The following is an 18340-nucleotide window of genomic DNA, read 5'->3' as shown; positions in this document are numbered from 1 at the left end:
TGACCTGAATTTAGGAGGATTCAGTTATTGGAGGAAGGTATTTCTTTGTGGACTTTCTCCCCTGGGGAGAAATTAGTTCACACATTGATTTAGCTGATATTTACTGAGCACCTGCTATGTTCCAAATATTATTCTAGATGCAGAAGGTAAAGTGAGGCACAAGACCAATTCTCTCTCATAGAGCTTACCTTGAGATGGATGCAAAACAAAGAAGCAAATAATACAATTTCAAAGAGAGATGAGTAATCCACTGAAGATAAAGTGGGGTTGGGGAATGTGAATGGTTGTGGGAATTCCATTTGTCTGGAGTGTGCAGGAAGGCCTGTCTGGAAGAGGCATTTGAGACCTGAATGAAGAGAAGCAGGCAAGTATTGATAAGGTCTGGCATAGAGCTTTGGAGACAGATGAAGTAGGGAGAGAAAAACAGACTGGTGTGTATAAGGAAGAGCAAGCAGGCCATATGGGGTGGGGAAGCGGAGTGAGAAGTGGAGAGAGTGACAGGTGAGGGGGTAAAGGGAGCCAAGGCACATTGGAGTTCTAAACACAGGGCTGTGAAAGAAGTTTCTCGTGCTCTGTGAGTAATGGACAGAGCAGCTGAATATTCCTTTACTGTCATAAAGGTAGTCACCTTATTCCAGGACTTCCTGTAACTTCAAGGTCCGCAAGGGTAACTGCCTCCTATGTGAAAGTGAACTCCTCTCAAGTGTTCTGGTAGCGGTTACCTTAGGTCAAAGGCAGGTACAATGGTCAGCTGCTGGACCGAGCAGGGTGACTAATGCTGGCGCCCCCTGGGGGCCGTTCTCAAGGGCAAAGGGTGGCAGACCACCTCTGATCTGCGCAGGCGACGCTCCCCAGGTCCTCGCCCCCTTGGTGCGTGCCCTCTCACCCTCTGCGTTGCCTTTCTCCTTCCCGCTTCCCGGGTAGCCCCTCAGTCCGCCCCTCCAGTAGTGCACTTTCTGGTCCGGGCAGGATTGGAACTGAGCGTGTTTCCACCACGGTTCTCCACTAGCAGTTCGCCCTTGCAGATCGCGATCCAAAACCCACCCTCTGGCCTTGCCCACCGGAAAGGGGGCGGGTGGGGAGCGCGAACCTTATCTCGCGGGCTCCGCCTCCTGGGGGCTGAGAGCAGGCTTCAGTGCCGCTCCGCTCCGCACTGGTGGCTGCGGGGAGACGGGCTCGGGGCGGAGGGCAGCAAGCCCGCTTCAGCCCAGATTCTGCCCCGGTTGGGGCTGGTCACTGCCTGGGACTCCCCCGAACCCTTGGTGCAGCACGCAGCTGGCTGCGCCCGCCACCTTGGACGCTGCGCCAGGTAAGGTGACACAGCCTGCTCCCTTCTACCTGGTGACCCTCCCGGGTGGGGGGTGGGAGGGCAGCAGTGTGACGTTTACGTTGTCCTGAGGGGAGTTTCTCCTTGCGCTGAAGCCGTTGGTGAACCGACAGATAAATCCCGCACCCAGGGTGGAGACTGGGATGTCAGGGTTTTTCTTGCAAAGTTACTGAGTGTTAATGAATCACGGGAGGTTCGTTGGGTGCTGATTTCTGCCTCGAGGTGTTTGATCCTGAGAACGAATGCTGTGCGGTGAGGTACCACCTATGCCCATCGTCCCTTGGAAGGGGCGGGGGGGCGGATGGCGTCCACACGTGGCGCGCTGGGAGCGAGGGTGAGCGCGCTGGACGCTGCCCAGAAGCTCTTTAAGGTTCCTGCGCTGTACGCGCGCCTGGGGAGCTTCAAAAACTTGTTGCTTGAGCAGGACGCCGTGTCAATTAAATCAGAGTCTCTAGGAGTGAGGCTTGGGCATCCACATAAAAAAAAACAAAAAACACCCCAGCTCTTTTCAGGTAACTTCCACGTGGAATAGTTTGCGAACCAGTGAGTTAAAGCAGTGGTTCTCAAAGTATAGTCTCTGGCCAGCAACCTGAGCATCACCTGGGAACTTGAAGGGAACACGCTAGGGTTTGGGGCTGAAACTTTCAGAGTAGGGCCTAGCTTTCTGTGTTTTAATGAGTCCTCCAGGTGATGCTAATGTTTGCTCACTTTTGAGAACTATTGGGGTGGATCTCCGTTAAGGTAATGGGCAAATACCTGCAGATTCCCCTGCACAGAAGGAGGAGGAAACCGTATTTTTCAGAAAATCCGAGGTATGCATTGGTAGGGTTTTACCCATATGAAAAAAAAAATACCTACCGGGCTCTTTGGAGGATCCATCTATAAAGGGTAGAAACTTAGCCATCAGCTTGAGCAGGTTTGACATAGTAGAATTTGCATACTTGAGGGGAGAATAGAAATTGTATTTTTTAGAGCTGAAATGAAGCCAAAGAAGAAATGTACATAGGAGTCTTCTAGTGGTAATAACATGAATCTTTGGCTCCCAACGACATGGTTCCAGATCATCCCTGTCATCAGTGTACATTATAGGACTTTTTTTTTTTTCTTTTAAAGGAGTTGGAGGTTTAAGGAATTTATGCCAATTCTCCAGAGTGAAAGGGAATTCAGCATTGCAGGTCTCTGGATTATTTGAAGTGGTTCCTTTCCCCCCCCCCCCCCTTTTAATAGAGATCTGAGATTTCAAAATTTTGGCTAAAAAAAAATCCAGCTGTTTCTAAGTCATTAGTACAGAAATAGAATGACTTTGCAAATAGGCTTAAATGGTTTAGAAAATCTGAGGTTGGATAAAAAGCGAGAATAGGCGTGACTCCAGCCCCAGCACGTGTGGTGTGGTGAACACAGTGCTAACTGTAGTTAAGACTTTCTGTACAGAGAACGTTTATTTTCCATGCTGGTATTTGCTGTGCCAGTTTGTGATTGTGGTATATAAGCTTGTTAAGGCACAGGTACTGAGCTTGTTGTTTAGAGAACTGGGGGAAATACAGGCAGTGGTTAGGAACAGGAGCCTTTAAGGCTCAAGTCTCAGGTTCAAAATGTGCTCTTCTGCTTCCCTATGCTCTGAGAGGGTTGCATAACTTCTCCGAGCCTCACTTTCCTCATCTGTAAAATGGGGACTGTGTTAATACAATGATACTTTTAATTCTTACATTGTTGCCAAAGTTAAATGAAATAATACTTCTACTAAAGTGTTTAAAATAGTAAATGTCTGTTAGCTTGAAATACACACACCACACTCAAACTAAGGACAAAAAAACCTAATCCCCAAATACATTGAAATGAAAAATATGTTGATAACGTAGTTAGATTTTGCATTCACGTGCCAACCTAACTAACCCTTAGAATTTACAATATTTGCTTTTTACTAGAATGTGAACATAGGAATATTTTCAAATTATCTTTGAATATTATTGCATGTTTTTCATGGAACTTTCTAGAATTTTTTTTACTTGATTAGCTTCAAATCAACTAGTCTTTATTCATTATCTGTGGTGAAGGATTTAAACACCTGGTGGATTTTATAATCTATTAACATTCACATTTAAATAGTCTTAGACTCTGGCCCTCCACAGTATCATTCCTTATAAAACAAAATTCAAATGGTAAGAGAGCGTCTCAAAGCGGCATCCTGTGGCACCCAAGAGAACCAGTTGAGAAGTACCATCTGGTGTTTCTTAAGTTAAAAATATTTTTTTAATGTTTATTTATTTTTTTGATAGAGACAGAGCGTGAGTGGGGGAGGGGCAGAGAGAAAGGAAGACAGAATCCAAAGCAGGTTCCAGGCTGTCAGCACAGAGCCCAACGTGGGGCACAAACTCCTTAAAGGTGAGATCATGACCTGAGCCGAAGTTGGACGCTCAACCAACTGAGCCACCCGGAAGCCCCTGGTGTTTAAGTTCTTGTGGGTGAGAAAAGAACGAAACCTTATCCAGTTACATCAAGGTTTGTTCAAGACCATATCACAGAAAGCAAAATGAGGACATAGCCAGGACAGGCCTGAACTGGCAAAAAGGGGAGGTGAGGTAATTTAAGAAACCTTTTCCTCCTGAACTGCAGTAACTTCAAAATACTTCAAACCACATACACAAAAAGCAATTCTTTGCACGGTATTTGATTGGAACTGATCTGGACCAAATAGTTCTCATGAAAAAGTAAGGTATCATTTCCAAAAAGCATGCCATATTATTCTGTACTTTGAAATTAATCTCGATTATCCTTTGATTTCAAAGATAAAGTGAATATTAGATTTTTAACGTAAAGTGCCTTTATCTTGCATCTTTGAATGCAAGAGATTTTACTATTACTGTGTCTAATGAGCTTTCTTTGTGGCCTTAAAGGTACTCATGGGCAAGTTGCACCTTTAGTGCACATGCTCAGCTCTTAGACGTCCTCTTGTGGCCTTTGAGCCAGCTCTGTGGCTCCTGTTCTTTTAGCCCTGAGAGTGACTCCGAAGGTGTAGATGATCCCTTGGGGTGGCTCAGGGGGCGTGGCCAGCATCTGCTTTATCGCTCCTCCCTTTCTCAGGTCTAACAATACCTGCCTGTTCCTAATCTTGTTTCTCCTGGAAGACTAAATTGTAATGCCGATTCCAGCAGATAAGCGTCTCAGTAACTGCTTCATTTGAGAAATCAGGTCTTTATTAGGATACTTTTGAAATTACAGTGGATTGTTATCAAATTGAATATAATTAGAATTTAATGTTGGTAAATTTCATTACAATTTCATGTAAGTAGTGTGTTGTGTTTACCTCACTGTGAGATGGGAAGTAGTTGTAGGGGAGGAAAGGAGAGATCAGAAGTGGATCTTTCAATGGGGAAAACGAAGGGCATGTGGAAGAAAATTTAAACTTCCAGTAATCAAATTGTGTGTTCTGGATAATTTATCTGAAGAACTAAGAGAGCCTGTGATATCGCAATTTGCAGTGACAGGATGTGGCAGCAGTGCTTGTGGCCAATTAGGAATGATCAATGCTGCAATGCCCCACTGTGATTTTATGATTCTCTACTTTTAGGCATAAGGACTGGAGCAGAGATAGTTTTTGAGAGGCTAGCTTAATTGCGTTTGACTTACACAACCTGGCTCAGTAAGAGAAAGGTTTTGATGAGAGTTACCTGGCATTCATTTAGTTTGTTTTTAAGGCCCATTTTGTTCCAGGGTGGTTGGTTTTACTATTAAGGCCAATCTTGAACATCTTGGGAGTAAAACACATCACTGGAATGGATACATGTTTTATTTTGTATTTATTATCTTTGGATTATATTTCTTAGCCTGCAGTAGAAATTCTTTAGCTAGATTCATGATCATTCTTGTGAGAAACAAAGTAGACATGTTTATTTCTGGCACGTAGTTCAGTCTCACTCAAAGAGAATCAGCCATCAACACCAAGTTCCCCAACGTTCTTCTCCATCTTATGGTTGAGGACACTCTTCTGCCAGACTGCCTGGCCGCTTAGTAGTTGTATCCTGACTCTTCCACTTACTAGTTGTTTGAACTTGGATAAGTTATATACTTTTTTTTCTTTTGGTTCTGGGTTCTGTTTCCTCATTAGTAAAATTTGGGAAACAGTATCTACCTCAGTAGGGTTGAGGGTAAATGAGCTAGCATATATCAGGTTTTTAAAATAGTATCTGACTCATAGTAAATGCTTAATGAGAATTTACTGTTATTTTATCTTGGCATTAATGAATGGTTTAAGTGGAATCGCTATTTTCTGTTTTTACCTCTGAAAATTGGATCCGAAGAAAAAAGTAGTAGTATAGGTTATATTCATTTGACGGCTTTTCTGTGTTAGATAGTGGGAGAGTTTGTTTCATAATAAGTGAAGTACTTCAAGTTTCTCAGAAAATAATACAACATTTTGAATACCATTTCTAAATCTTCCCAGATGCTTTTGCTGCTGGCCAAAGACCACACTTTGAGAATCCCTGCTTTAACCCACTGGTTCCCAAACTTGACTGTACATTGGTATCACCTGAGGACAGTTTTTTAGAATGTCGATGCCCAAGCTGATTAAAAAAAATAATCAGTTTGGTTAATATATTGTGAAAAGGAGTAATCATATTCTTAGCGTGTTCTGTAGCATCACACATTAATATCTATGGGATTCCCAGGTTACTCATAGAATTTTTAGAATGCTCAGGGATATTATAATTTTTGAAATATAAATGAAAAAACAGAGGCTTGGAGGCATCATTCTTGGCGAAAGGCTCATGTATAATTAGTTATGGCACCGGATAACAAATCAGATTTCCTGTGTTCTACTCAGTACATTTTTCATTCAACTACTTTGCCTTCTGAAAAATCAGATAGTGTGACAAAGGCACGTAATCCAAGATAGAGAATGCTTTTGGAATGCTACAGATCTACGCATCCCACTTAACCAGTTTGCTTTCAGAGTTATTTATTCAAAAGATTTTCTTAATGAAAACCACTGAAAACAATATGTCCACAATGCCAGGATAATACATTGATAGCTGTCAATTATGAAAAGGATTTTTTTTTCCTACTAGGTTTGTCTTTCCTAATGATTCAGTATAGCTTTTTGTCTTTGTTGTTTCTTTGGCATTTTGTTTTTACAAAAAAACTCAGAGATATCTTTGAAACTTTCAGGAAACGTTGACAATTTTCTCAAGTCCAAGTTTAGTGACCTTCTGGGAATCCTGCCAGTTGCTTGTGTTTGATTCAGTGTTTAGTTTTTGTTTTGATTTGTGTTGTTTTGATCTAGGTCAATTCAACCATGATTGCAAAGTTATGCTATTTGTTAACTGTTTGTTCTTATGGTTATTGGTGGCAAGAAGAAAAGATAAAGGCCCAACATTTTTTTTTAAAAAAATGCAAATTAAAAGAAGTTCTAGTGAAGTTTGAGCTTTTAGGAAGTTGTTCTTCTAAAATTATTCTTTGGAAGTTTAGTTTTTAAATGTTTTATTATACTATAGGGGCAAATACAAACACCAGAATATAGGTGTCATATTTTTATTATAACTTTCAAATCCAAAGATGATTCAATGATTGAAACAACTTTTGAAATATTTTCAAAACTTCTAAATCCTGTTATATATGTATTTTGCTACTTTATTAGGGGGAGAGAATTTGATTCTACTTGGTGGGGGTATGTCTAGGCCTGTGTTTACTAGTAGTATCCAGAATTAGATAGACTATTAAGACAGGAACATTCTTTGTAAGTGTGCAGTGAGTCATCAAATAATGATCAAGTGCCCACCATGTGCTTGGCTAGCCTAGAGGGATTCTTAGAAGTTGCTAAGTTCAGTTTAGTAAGTCTATAAGTAATCAATTGGTAGTTTTCCTTTTTTTAGTGGAAAATTCCCTTCAATTATGTAAAAATAACATTCTGTAAAATTTCTTTAAATGAAAAAAATGCATAATACAAAAATAGCTCTGATTGATTTTATTTTATTTTATTTATAAATAGTTTATTGCCAAGTGGGTTTCCATATAACACCCAGTGCTCATCCCCACAAGTGCCCTCCTCCATGCCCATCTCCCCCCTTTTCTTCCCCCCATACCCATCAGTCCTCAAAAATAGCTCTGATTTGCCTAAGTGTCCATCAACGGACGAATGGATCAAGATGTGGTTTATCTATACCATGGAATACTACATGGCAATGAGAAACAATGAAATCTGGCCACGTGTAGCAACATGGATGGACCTTGAGGGTGTTATGCTGAGCGAAATAAGTCAGGCAGAGAAGGACAAATACCGTATGTTTGCACGTATAGGAGGATTAGGAGGGACTTAATGGAGGACCATGGGGGAGAAGAAGGGGGGAAATGGTGGGGGAAAGGGAGAGAGGCAAACCATGCGAGACTCTTGAATGCTGACAAAAACTGAGGACTGATGGATGTGGGGTGGAGGTGGGATGGGCATGGAGGAGGTCACTTGTGGGGATGAGCACTGGGTGTTATGTGGAAACTAATTTGACAATAAACTATTTGTAAAAAAAAATAAATAAATAAAAATAAAATGTCCATACTACCCAAAGGAAAAAAAAATAGCTCTGGTTTAAATTTGGAAGAGTCAGAGCCTGTTGTGCCTCTTAGTTTCTTCTCCAACCATTTTTGACTAACACTTGACATTGCTACCATTTATCAGTCTTTAGAAAGGATTGAATATGACTTGAAGGGTATCTTGGAAAGAAGGGAGAGTTAATCCAGGAGACAAGCATTGTGGAGAAGGTAAACACCTAAGGTCCTGAGAATGTATGCAATTCTACCACTTTCTGGAGAAACTTCCCTTTGCTTTGGGCAGTCTGCCTTTTCACCATTTTATAGCTCCTTTGACCGTTGTCCTGCTGTTCAAATCACTTGTAAGCTAGCACCTCTGGACTGAGGTTTGAAATGAGAAAGAGTAAAATAAAAACTGGGGGGAGCAGGGATGACACGTCCCTGTCTTCACTAGAATGATATAGGCAGAGTTCCTACTTGGGTTTCTTTGGAAGGAGGAGGAAGCAGGGGTGAAAAGAGAAGTTGGGGTTCATATTCTTCCAGGGAAGTGGAGGTACCAGGGAACTAATTCAAAGTCTGTATGTATTTAATGGCAGCAAGCAGGTGAGTAGTATGTAGTGTGACCAAGTAGGTACCTATTGTCTTAAGTTATGTGTCATTTCTATACTGCCATTTAAGTAGTAGTAATAATAATATTTCTCTGTCAAATACTAAATCAGTAGACACTCTTATTATTCCCAAGAAGGCTCTAGACTAGGAAATGGGAAACCTGGATTCTCAATCTAGCCTGCACCAGCTTCCTGAAATCTAGTAGCTTGGAAAACCCTACAGTAAGTGACAGCTGGGCAGGTATGATTGTAAAGTCTTTTATTTTTCTTTTTGTATGCTTTTACATACCAAAGTGCCTTTTGAGGGCATCATGGGACATGTAAAGAATTGCAGTATAGAACATCTGTATGTAGAGCTTAAGTCAATGTGGGATAGAATTCTTCAGGAAATTAGTCTACTGAGAAGTGTAGAATGCATTTTAAAATTCCTTTGAACATGCTTTTTGAAGGTTCACTGAAGATGGACAGCAGTGAATGAGGAATAATGAAATAATAGAATAAACAGAATCTTTTTATTTCAAGAAAAATGTAAATGCCTTTTCATAAATGGCTAAACAAAATTTTCTTTGGCCTCCATGTGGAAATTATATTTAAAAAATTGGACATTTCAACACTTGAAAACATTTGTTTTCTAATTCTGAATTATGGGTTTTCTGGGGGTAATCAGGTTTATGTGAGTAATGAAATTATATTTTTGAGCTCTGAATTGCATGTTTCTCAAAACGTTAACAGTTGTGTTTTGTTGGTAGAATGACAGATATTTTCTTTCTGCTTTTCCGTGTTTTGTCTATTTTCTAATATACATGTATTACTTTTATAATGCAAAAATGAATGCCTAACTAATGCTTTGTAGATGGAAATGCTTGAAATTGAAATTTTGAATTCCCATACAAATGAGAGATAATGATATTACAGTGTGGTTAATTTATGTTCTTGTAATTCATCAAGTACATATTGTGCTACATCATCTTTTAATTATAGGACACACTAATTACAGATAGTAAAATATGGCTAAAATGACAAAATATTTTTTAAAAGCAGAAAAATCAGTTTATTACACTTTGTGAAGGCCAAAAGAATATTCTGTACTGGAAGGCATTGAGGGCATATAAGATAATAGCTAAGACCTTGGGTGTTGTATAGTCGTGTCCCTGACACCTAGCACCTATGTGACCTTGTACTTGGTATTTAACTTTGTAAAGCTTAATTGGCCCGTCTGTCAAGTGAGTGGCATAGGACCTACTTCCTAGTGTGGTCATGAAGGTTAAATGGAATAATTCAAGTAAACACCTCACTATAGTGCCTGGCAGATAAAAGTGCTCAAGTTAGCTCAAATTTTTTTTATCATGGGTATAATATTCTCCCTGGTGGTAAGCTTTATCACACTTGTGACTTAGATCTCTATCTTTTGGGAAACGTGTTACTACTTTCGATGAGAATATCCTCTGTACAGCCTGGGTCATGAAGAGGCACATCCAGATTTTGGCCATTGTCCATGTTGGGCTGAAGAGAGGAAAGTGTGGATGCAGGAAATGGAGCCTCCTGAAGCTGGCAGTGCACTAGCAGCAGTAACAGAGGCCTTTGAGAGCAACACCTTGTGACTGTGAGTGTTGATCTGGAGTCTGTAAGACTGTCCTTTGCCAGGTGGTAGAGTCCCGGAAGGTCACTGTGATGGTTTCATGGGATTGAGGGTATCCTCAAGTCTTGTTTGCAGCTAAAGGTGGTTTGTGATGAGCTCCTGGATTTAGCAATTGCCAAGATGAGGCGCATTATCTTTGCGAAAATTAGGAGATAGCCATTTCAACGGGCAGGCATAGCCCTGGGTTGGAGTATCCATTTGCTTTGTCAGCCAGGTGCCTTTGTACTGCTGCAATCTGGATTTCGGTGCATTTGTATAGGATATGCATTAATCCATCCACTCAGCAAATATATTTTTTAGTTCCTTCTATAGTTTAAACTAGATCTTGGTGGTAAATAAGACAGGATTCTTCTCTTCAAAGACTCATAATCTCTTAGCAAATTTCCCCATCACATCACAAAGCTCCTCACCCTATGTTATTGCTGCTTACAGTAGGGTCCTTTTAAGGAGGCTTCTGTGTTTGCACTCATGTATTAGTTGCCCCCACACCCAGTAGTCTGCATATTTATTAGTAGCATCCGTAGTAGGATCTATGTTCTCAGAACTGTGGTGAGTTCCACATATATAATATACATAAGCTTCTACAAATTATTTGGACTTAGTAAATAGTCTATTAAATAGCCCCCCCCCCCAAAAAAAAAGCCTCCCAAACAAAAAAATATGATTAATTGAATTCAGTTGACTGAGGCCTGACAGAGGGAAATTATGGAGGCACTTGGAGATCAGAATCAATTATGTTTAGGCTACACATGTCAGAACTCTGGGAAAAATGTCAATATTTTTTATCTTTAATTCATTTTAAATCAATTAAATAAATGGCTAGTTACTGATATAGGATGGTTAGAGCCATTTTGTGCACCTGTGCTTCCTTAACACAGATATTTAATTCTAAATATTTAATTTTTAGCTGGGTAGTGTAATTTCATATTGGACAATTTTTGGCCAGACTACATTATTAAATGCTAAGTTTGAGTAATGCAATGAGTTTGTGCATTTTAAATGTTTCTACATCATTTTGGATATGGCTGCCAAGCTGAATCTGAAATTTCCTTTCTAGTAACCTGTCATGTTTCTGAACTTTGAGCCTAAAGCAGCATAAGTAAGACTAGAGAAGCAAAGATAATTTTACATTTTCAAACTTTATTTAAATACTAATGACTTAGAATTAAAAATAAATGTGGGTACACTCGCTACTTGATCCCCTCTTCTAGTTTATCTTCATAGGTGAGCATTTATCATCAGGTGAGCTGCAGAAGAAAGTTTTCACTGTTACTTTCTTTCATTGTTTTTGTATTTCCAGTTCTTAGAAAGGCTGGACTGTTTTGCCCAAGCCATGCCCTAAGGAATCCACTTATACAGAGATGTACTGTTTCCAAACTTCAATGAAGAGGACATTGTAGCCTTGCTTCTCTTGAGTGCAAGACTTTGCTGATCTTTATTACTCTAGACTCTAACGGATTACATGTTTTGATTTTTTTTCCTTAAAAATCTGGGCTTTCTGTTTCCTCAGAGCCATCTATCGGTGTGTTCTAAGGTAAAAGGGGAAAGGAACAAGGCATATTTTATTACCTGCAAAATCCACAGGAATGGGCTTCAGTTTCTGTAATAATGATTCTCACTAGGGAGTTGGGAAGTTTTACATGGACAAATGCAGGAATTTTGTTATATCAAGGGGGAAGGGAGATACAGAAACTCCCAAGGAAACCATTACTATGTATTTCATTATTTTCACAACATGGACATGTTGCTGATTATAAAAACATTGACTATGTGCTATATGAAGAGGAGAAAAAAACAAACAACCCAACAACCCGAAACAAGAGAAGTGATGAGTCAGCAAGTTTAATTTCAGTGGCTACCAGGGCACCTAATAGGTTGAGGTTGATCACGACCCCAGGTTTGCTTATGATACCATTTGGACATGGACTATTTCCAGTATACTTTTTAGGAGGTAAAATAAAACCGTAATGGAACTCTAATACTGGTGGTAGGCAGTGTGGTAGGTGTTGTCTGTTTTTGGCATGATGTGCTGCCTCTAAGAGGTGGGGCTAGAACCTGCTTCTTGAAGCATGTGCAGTTTGGTTAATGATTCTATTTAGACACAGACTCCAGTCAACATATATCATAGGGTTGGAAATTATCTTAAAAATAATTGTTTACAGCATAATTATTGTTGATACCAATAATGCTTATCTCTGTAGCATACTTATTGAGCATACTGTCCAATTCCAGACATTATCTAGTGATGGTAAATTTTCAGTTTGAGGGGTATCTCCATTTATTAAAAACTTTTAAAAGTTAAACTAAACTGAAAACTTCCTTCTTGGAGTTTCCAGGCACTGGTCCTAATTCCGTGCTCTAGGAGTGACAGGGAGAATCTTAGTTTCTTTTCCACGTGGCAGTCTTGCCAGTATTTGAAGACAAGTTGTGAGACATAAGGGAGATGATTCATTTTCAGAAAACAAATAAAAGCTGTGCTGTCTAGTTAACGGTTTACAACCTGTTGGAAATCTGTATGGACTGCCCTCTCCCTACCCCCCACCTCCCGTGGAGTCCCAAGCCCCTGGGTACTTCCCTTCCCTTCCTGGTTCTTCTTCCCCTCTCCTTTTTGCCGGCTTATTTTCACGGGCTTTGCAATGAGCATGTGCCAAAGAACTGAAGTCTCTGTGTCACCTCAGGGAATGTACACTTGTTCCAGTCAGACTACTTTTGGCCTGACCTGGGCATAGGCCATGTCTGGGTGAGGCTGTAACCTCTGTAGCATTCAGCCAATGAGGAATCGGGGAGAGACTTGCACTCTCAGAGATAAGTTGTCTGCTGTAACTGCCCCGGAGCGTGCCTGTCCTGTTCTTCAGACATCCACTCTTGCGACAATGTTGATTAAAGCCTCGGCTTCACTATGCTTCAAGTCTCTGCATTCTTCCTTTAATTGGGTTGATGGCCTTATTTTTAACAAGGTGGAACAGCATATTTCTGATACTGTTTCTTTTTTTGCGGTTGTTTGCAGTTATGTCTGTAGTCTGGTCAGCCTTCTCTAGACACATTTGAAGCTTGATTCTATCTGACCATTGGTTGCTGAATAGAAAGGGTGTAGCCCCTGCAAACTAACTGTTGGCAGCCAGTTTTCAGTAATGACTTCAGTTTACCATTAGCTAAGCCCTTTTAGTCTATTCAGACCTCCTGCTGTGAAACTAAGGATTCCTTCAGACCATTCTACAGTCCAGATTTTGGATCCCAGGCCTTTTCGTGTGTTTCTTTTGAATTGTGCCTTGTGGCAGTTGGCCCATTATTTATTCAGGTGAGATCTTTAAAAATCCAAAGTCTTTTATTCATTCAGTCAGAGATCTTTCTTAGCTTTACTTTGTTTGGAATTATCATTTGCAGATCATCAATGCTCTCACCCAAATTACAGTAACGATTTAACTGGAAGTGACAGAATTCTAAAAACCATCACTAGAATCCTTCTACCATGTTGTCATCAGGTGTTACTCTCCACTGGGGAGCCATTTAGTTTTATAATTAAGCTTACGTTTAATCTGTTTTCAGTTTTGAAATCTCCTGAGCACAGTATTCTTCTGATGTCACCTTAGTACTCCCATCAAAGAAGTATAGGTGAGTTTGGTATGATGCATTCTTGGTGCTTAACAAGTGTTGTGGCTGGGTTTCTTGTAAGCTGCATAAGGCTGGACTTAAAAAAATCTACAATTTGAAATTCTTAAACTCTAAATGCCAAGTTTAACCCATTAAAGTTTTTATGGTTGCTAAAATGTTTGGACTCTTTCTTTGAATTTTACTTTGTTTGGTTTTTATCATGATTTCTTGTTCTTTATTATAATTATTACTGTTATTTTTTCTGTCTTTGGAATTAAATTTGTTTCCTTTTCTTCACCTACCAGTTATCTCTGGAAATTATATTCCTGTTTACATAATAAAAGTAATTATATTCCTACGTATAGATTAAAACACATTTTCCTACTAATAGCTAGTTGGTATCTTTTCTCTCCCTCAGATAATGTATCCCATTTACATGATTTCTGTCATCTTAACCACCCTCCATCTCCATTTCCCACCAGCTACCAGTTTGAGAGCTTGGATTTATTTGTAGCACATTATTAACTTTTTTCCAGTAACAATTTTAGACAGAAGTTTATTTTGGAGGAATGTTAGGGGTAGGTGGCAAATTCTGTTAATTGAAAATTATATTTACAACTAGCTCTTAGTTTTGTTTATCTTCTAGTAATTTTTTGGAGAAAAGAAATAAGTATCCTATTTCCTCTCTCCCCTACTCCATAGAAACATTTATAATTTTTTGCTTTATCCTTTGAAATATGATATTTCACCAATATGTGTTTAAAAGAGATCTTTTCTCCCCCCACATTCAAGCAGTTTGTAACTTGTGACACACTTTCAGTGTGAAGATTAAGATCTTTATTTAGCTCTGAGAGCTTTTCTTCCATTATTTCTTCATATTTATTTTAATTCTTTTCCTTCTGAAAATTCTTTTTTTTTAATATTTTATAAAATTGGTGTCCTTTTGCATTGTAACCTGGTAGAATTCTTTCATTTGATTTTCCATCTCACTACTTTCCTTTCCAGTTATTCTCAGGTATCTCTCAATATATTAATATCCATAGTCAAACATTCTCACATACACCTTTGAATATAATAAGTATATTTAAGCCAGTTGTCATTTTACTGTATTAACTCTATTTCTATGGGTGTTAGTTACTATATTTGCTATTTTTGTGTCTTCTTCTATGATGATAGTTTTTATTGAATATTTTTTCACATCTTTATGTTTGCAGTTTGGTGTTTACTGCTATATGGATTTTTTCCCGGTTTCCCATGATTGTGGAGTTGGGCATTGTACTAATATCTTGTCTTCTGGACATAGCTTTTTCCTGTTTCTCTCATGTTTTGTTAGTGGGGAACTTACCTGAATATGCTTTGCCAATCCAATCTAGGTGCTCATACTCATGGCTTCCTGTAGATACAAATAGAAAAGAGTTGCATAATGTCCAACAGGCCATTTGTTCTTCCTCATTCATTCAAACCACTTCCTATTCTACCTCTTTCTGGGAACTTTTCCTCCTCCTGCTCTGAGAATACTTTTTCTTTTAGCTCTGAGTAATATATTTCCTCTGACCTTCCCAGCAATATAGGACATGGAGTTGTGAAGGCATCATATTCAGTGTTAATCTGACAAAATTCTAAAGCACCTGTAATTGTTGAAAGGAGAAGAAGTCATTTTAGTACCTGCTTTATTACTTCTGCTATGAAATGAATATTTTGGACCAAGCAATATGTGGACAGCCATAATTGTTCCTTTGGGACGCTGGTTAATATGGCTTTAGGGATCTTGTTTGCAATTTCTTCTGAACAACATTTGGATGATGTAGGAAAATAAGAGCATCTCCTTTTGGATAAAGTCTGACATATTGTAATTCTGAGACTGCATTTTGGCACTTGCTACAGAAATGTCAGTTTTCCAGCATGAACGAAGTCCAGTGCAGCTGTTTCTGCTTTAGACCATTGAATTTAAAAATCTCTGTAAGAGAATGTAACCAACCAACTTTGGAGTGAGCAATGAGTTATGAGAGTTTTCCATCTCATGAGTGAGTATCTTACATTGTAGGGGGAAATATTATAATAATAATATTAACTTGAGTTTGTGTATTGTAATCCCTTGTAGGGCCCCTTTCTGCAAGATTTTTTTTTTAATGTTTTATTTATTTCTAGGAGAGAGAGAGAGAGACAGTGTGAGCAGGGGAGGGCCAGAGAGAGAGGGAGTCACAGACACTGAAACAGGCTCCAGGCTCTGAGCTGGCAGTCAGCAGAGAGCCCGATGCGGGGCTCGAACCCACGAACCGCGAGATCATGACCTAAGCGAAAGTCGGACGCTTAACTGACTAAGCCACCCAAGCGCCCCATGAGAATTTATATAAATATTTAATGACAGTGTCACCTCCTATAATTCATTCTCTTTTCCATACTAGTGTTATATAGCAGGGATTTAAAAATACTGTTTTAAACAAAGCATATTGTTCTTATTTCCAAGGTATGAACCAAAATATTTACAAACTAGACTGTTTTCTAGTCCTCTTGGGTTTTTTTTCTAGGATAGTTTCATTATTTTTTTTTTTTTAAATTTTTAATGTTTTATTTATTTCTAGGAGAGAGAGAGAGAGACAGTGTGAGCAGGGGAGGGCCAGAGAGAGAGGGAGTCACAGACACTGAAACAGGCTCCAGGCTCTGAGCTGGCAGTCAGCAGAGAGCCCGACGCGGGGCTCGAACCCACGAACCACGAGATCATGACCCAAGCGAAAGCCGGACGCTTAACCGACTAAGCCACCCAGGCGCCCCGGATAGTTTCATTATTTACTCAGTTTGAAGTACATTATTGCCAATTTCTAGAATGCCAGGCATTGTTTTATTAAAAACACATTCCAGTGCCCAATTGTATATTTTCTCCAAACTATCCACCATTTAAGAATATCTGTACTAGTTTCTTTCCACCTAGTTGACAGATAATCCAGATTTGATCCAAATTTGACTGCTGTGTATTTGCTGTCATTGTGTGTGTGTGTGTGTGTGTATTGGGGAGAAGAATGTAAAATAGTTGAAGAAATTACACATTTTAGGATTCAAAATGAAACTGTAAGCATTTAGTTGGATTTGTATAGTGCTTTTCATTTGTTTAAAAGAAGGAGGATTTTTAAGGAACTGCTTTTTGTCTGATAGCCATAAAAAGAGAAACTATCATGAAAAGACAATGATCAGAATGATACTATGCATGTCTTTGGGGCTCTCTGAATATAGTAGAAATATTATAGATATGATGATTTTGATTACAATATGTTAATTTATAGAAAATTCATAATAGTAGATCCAGTTTGGAATGATGGCAAGAGATGACTTTTTTTTTTAATGTTTTATTTATCTTTGATTGAGAGAGAGACAGCATGAGCAGGAGAGGGTCAGAGAGACAGGAAGACACAGAATCTGACACAACTCGCTCATCTCCTCACCCCTGGTGTTCTAGAGGAGCTACTGAAATCCTGCCGCACTTGCTTTCTTGCTCAGATTCTTGTGGTGTCTTAGAGCCCTTGCTGCGATGCAGAGGGTCCAGCTGCCAGGACAACCCTCTTTTCCCCACACCTAGATGCATAAGGCCAGGAAGGAACAGAATGTTGTGACTCATCACTTTTAAACAAGTTGCTGTTACTAAACTGAATATAATGCTTCCTCAATTAACAAATGCAGGATGTTCATGTTGTTTCCATACCAAAGCTTCCTTTTATATGGTAAAAAATTGCACACTAGTTTATTTTTGAGGATGGCCTTTTCATTTTCCGTTCTTTTAAGCGCACTGAGTCATGTTTTATTTGGTTCTCTTGAATGTCAGGATGGTAGATTGTATTAGTGCCCACTGACTCTTTTTTTCCTCAGGAAGCATCTCTGGCATATCTCGTAAGTGGCAGTGGAGCCATCTGGGAGGTCAAAGAAGATTGTACTACATGAAGCATTTTGTTATTCTTGGCGGCTTAACCAGTATTTTCTCTGTAGAAACAAAAGAATGGCTTTGGAACTGGTAGTGCTATGAAGGGTAGGTAGGGGAAAGAACGGCAGGGTATTTGGGGGAAGGGTTGGAAATACTGAAATTGGTTGAATCTCTTGCATTTATATAACATTTATAAACCTTTCCCATGGATGGCAGAAAGTAAGGGTAAGAAGCATTCATTTTGGAAATGAGAAATTTGAAATTAAATTGATTAGCATTGTACTTTCCCCGTAAACAAACATATGGAGTATGCATATATCAAATGTGTATTTTCTTAGTTGAAGATAAAAAGTAGAATATTGAAAATTGGGAATATTAAGTCTGTGACAAGAGTTATGTACAATAGGTATTTTGCGATTTTGAAATGTGGATTGCCTTAAACATCAAAACATAAGTAAGCCTGATACTCATTCATGATGATGATTTAGAGGTTAATAGTCATACAAAGTAAAAATTTTTATTACCATCCTTTGGTCAAGGATGCCATTTAAATTAATATATGAATTGTGTATATTCCTAATAAACCAATAAGGTGAGGATCTATATAATTAAGGGAAATGTTTGGAAGCTTGAAATTTTTTATTTTAGGAGAAATAAAAAATAATGAAACTAATACTCTCAGAAGGGGCTAACAACATAAGTTACTTTTTGCCGTTTCTTAATTGATTTCTTACTGAGAGAGCATT

At 39.1% G+C, this 18340-nt stretch overlaps 1 protein-coding gene across 3 annotated transcripts in view; it reads left to right on the top strand.

Annotated features, from left to right (window-relative positions):
* The first annotated feature begins 1167 nt into the window (after nt 1–1167).
* Nucleotides 1168–18340, top strand: part of COL21A1 (collagen type XXI alpha 1 chain) — a 175727-nt gene continuing 158554 nt past the window's right edge. For all 3 annotated transcript variants that reach the window (XM_039244317.1, XM_039244318.1, XM_039244316.1), the window contains exon 1: nt 1168–1309. The gene's annotated coding sequence lies outside the window, so the exon portion shown is untranslated. The remainder of the gene's footprint in view (nt 1310–18340) is intronic.

The sequence above is a fragment of the Hyaena hyaena genome, unplaced genomic scaffold (genome assembly GCF_003009895.1).
Source record: "Hyaena hyaena isolate Hyena2069 unplaced genomic scaffold, ASM300989v1 scaffold_242, whole genome shotgun sequence".
In the NCBI taxonomy this organism is placed as follows: Eukaryota; Metazoa; Chordata; class Mammalia; order Carnivora; family Hyaenidae; genus Hyaena; species Hyaena hyaena.
This window is presented reverse-complemented; position numbering and strand designations above follow the sequence as displayed.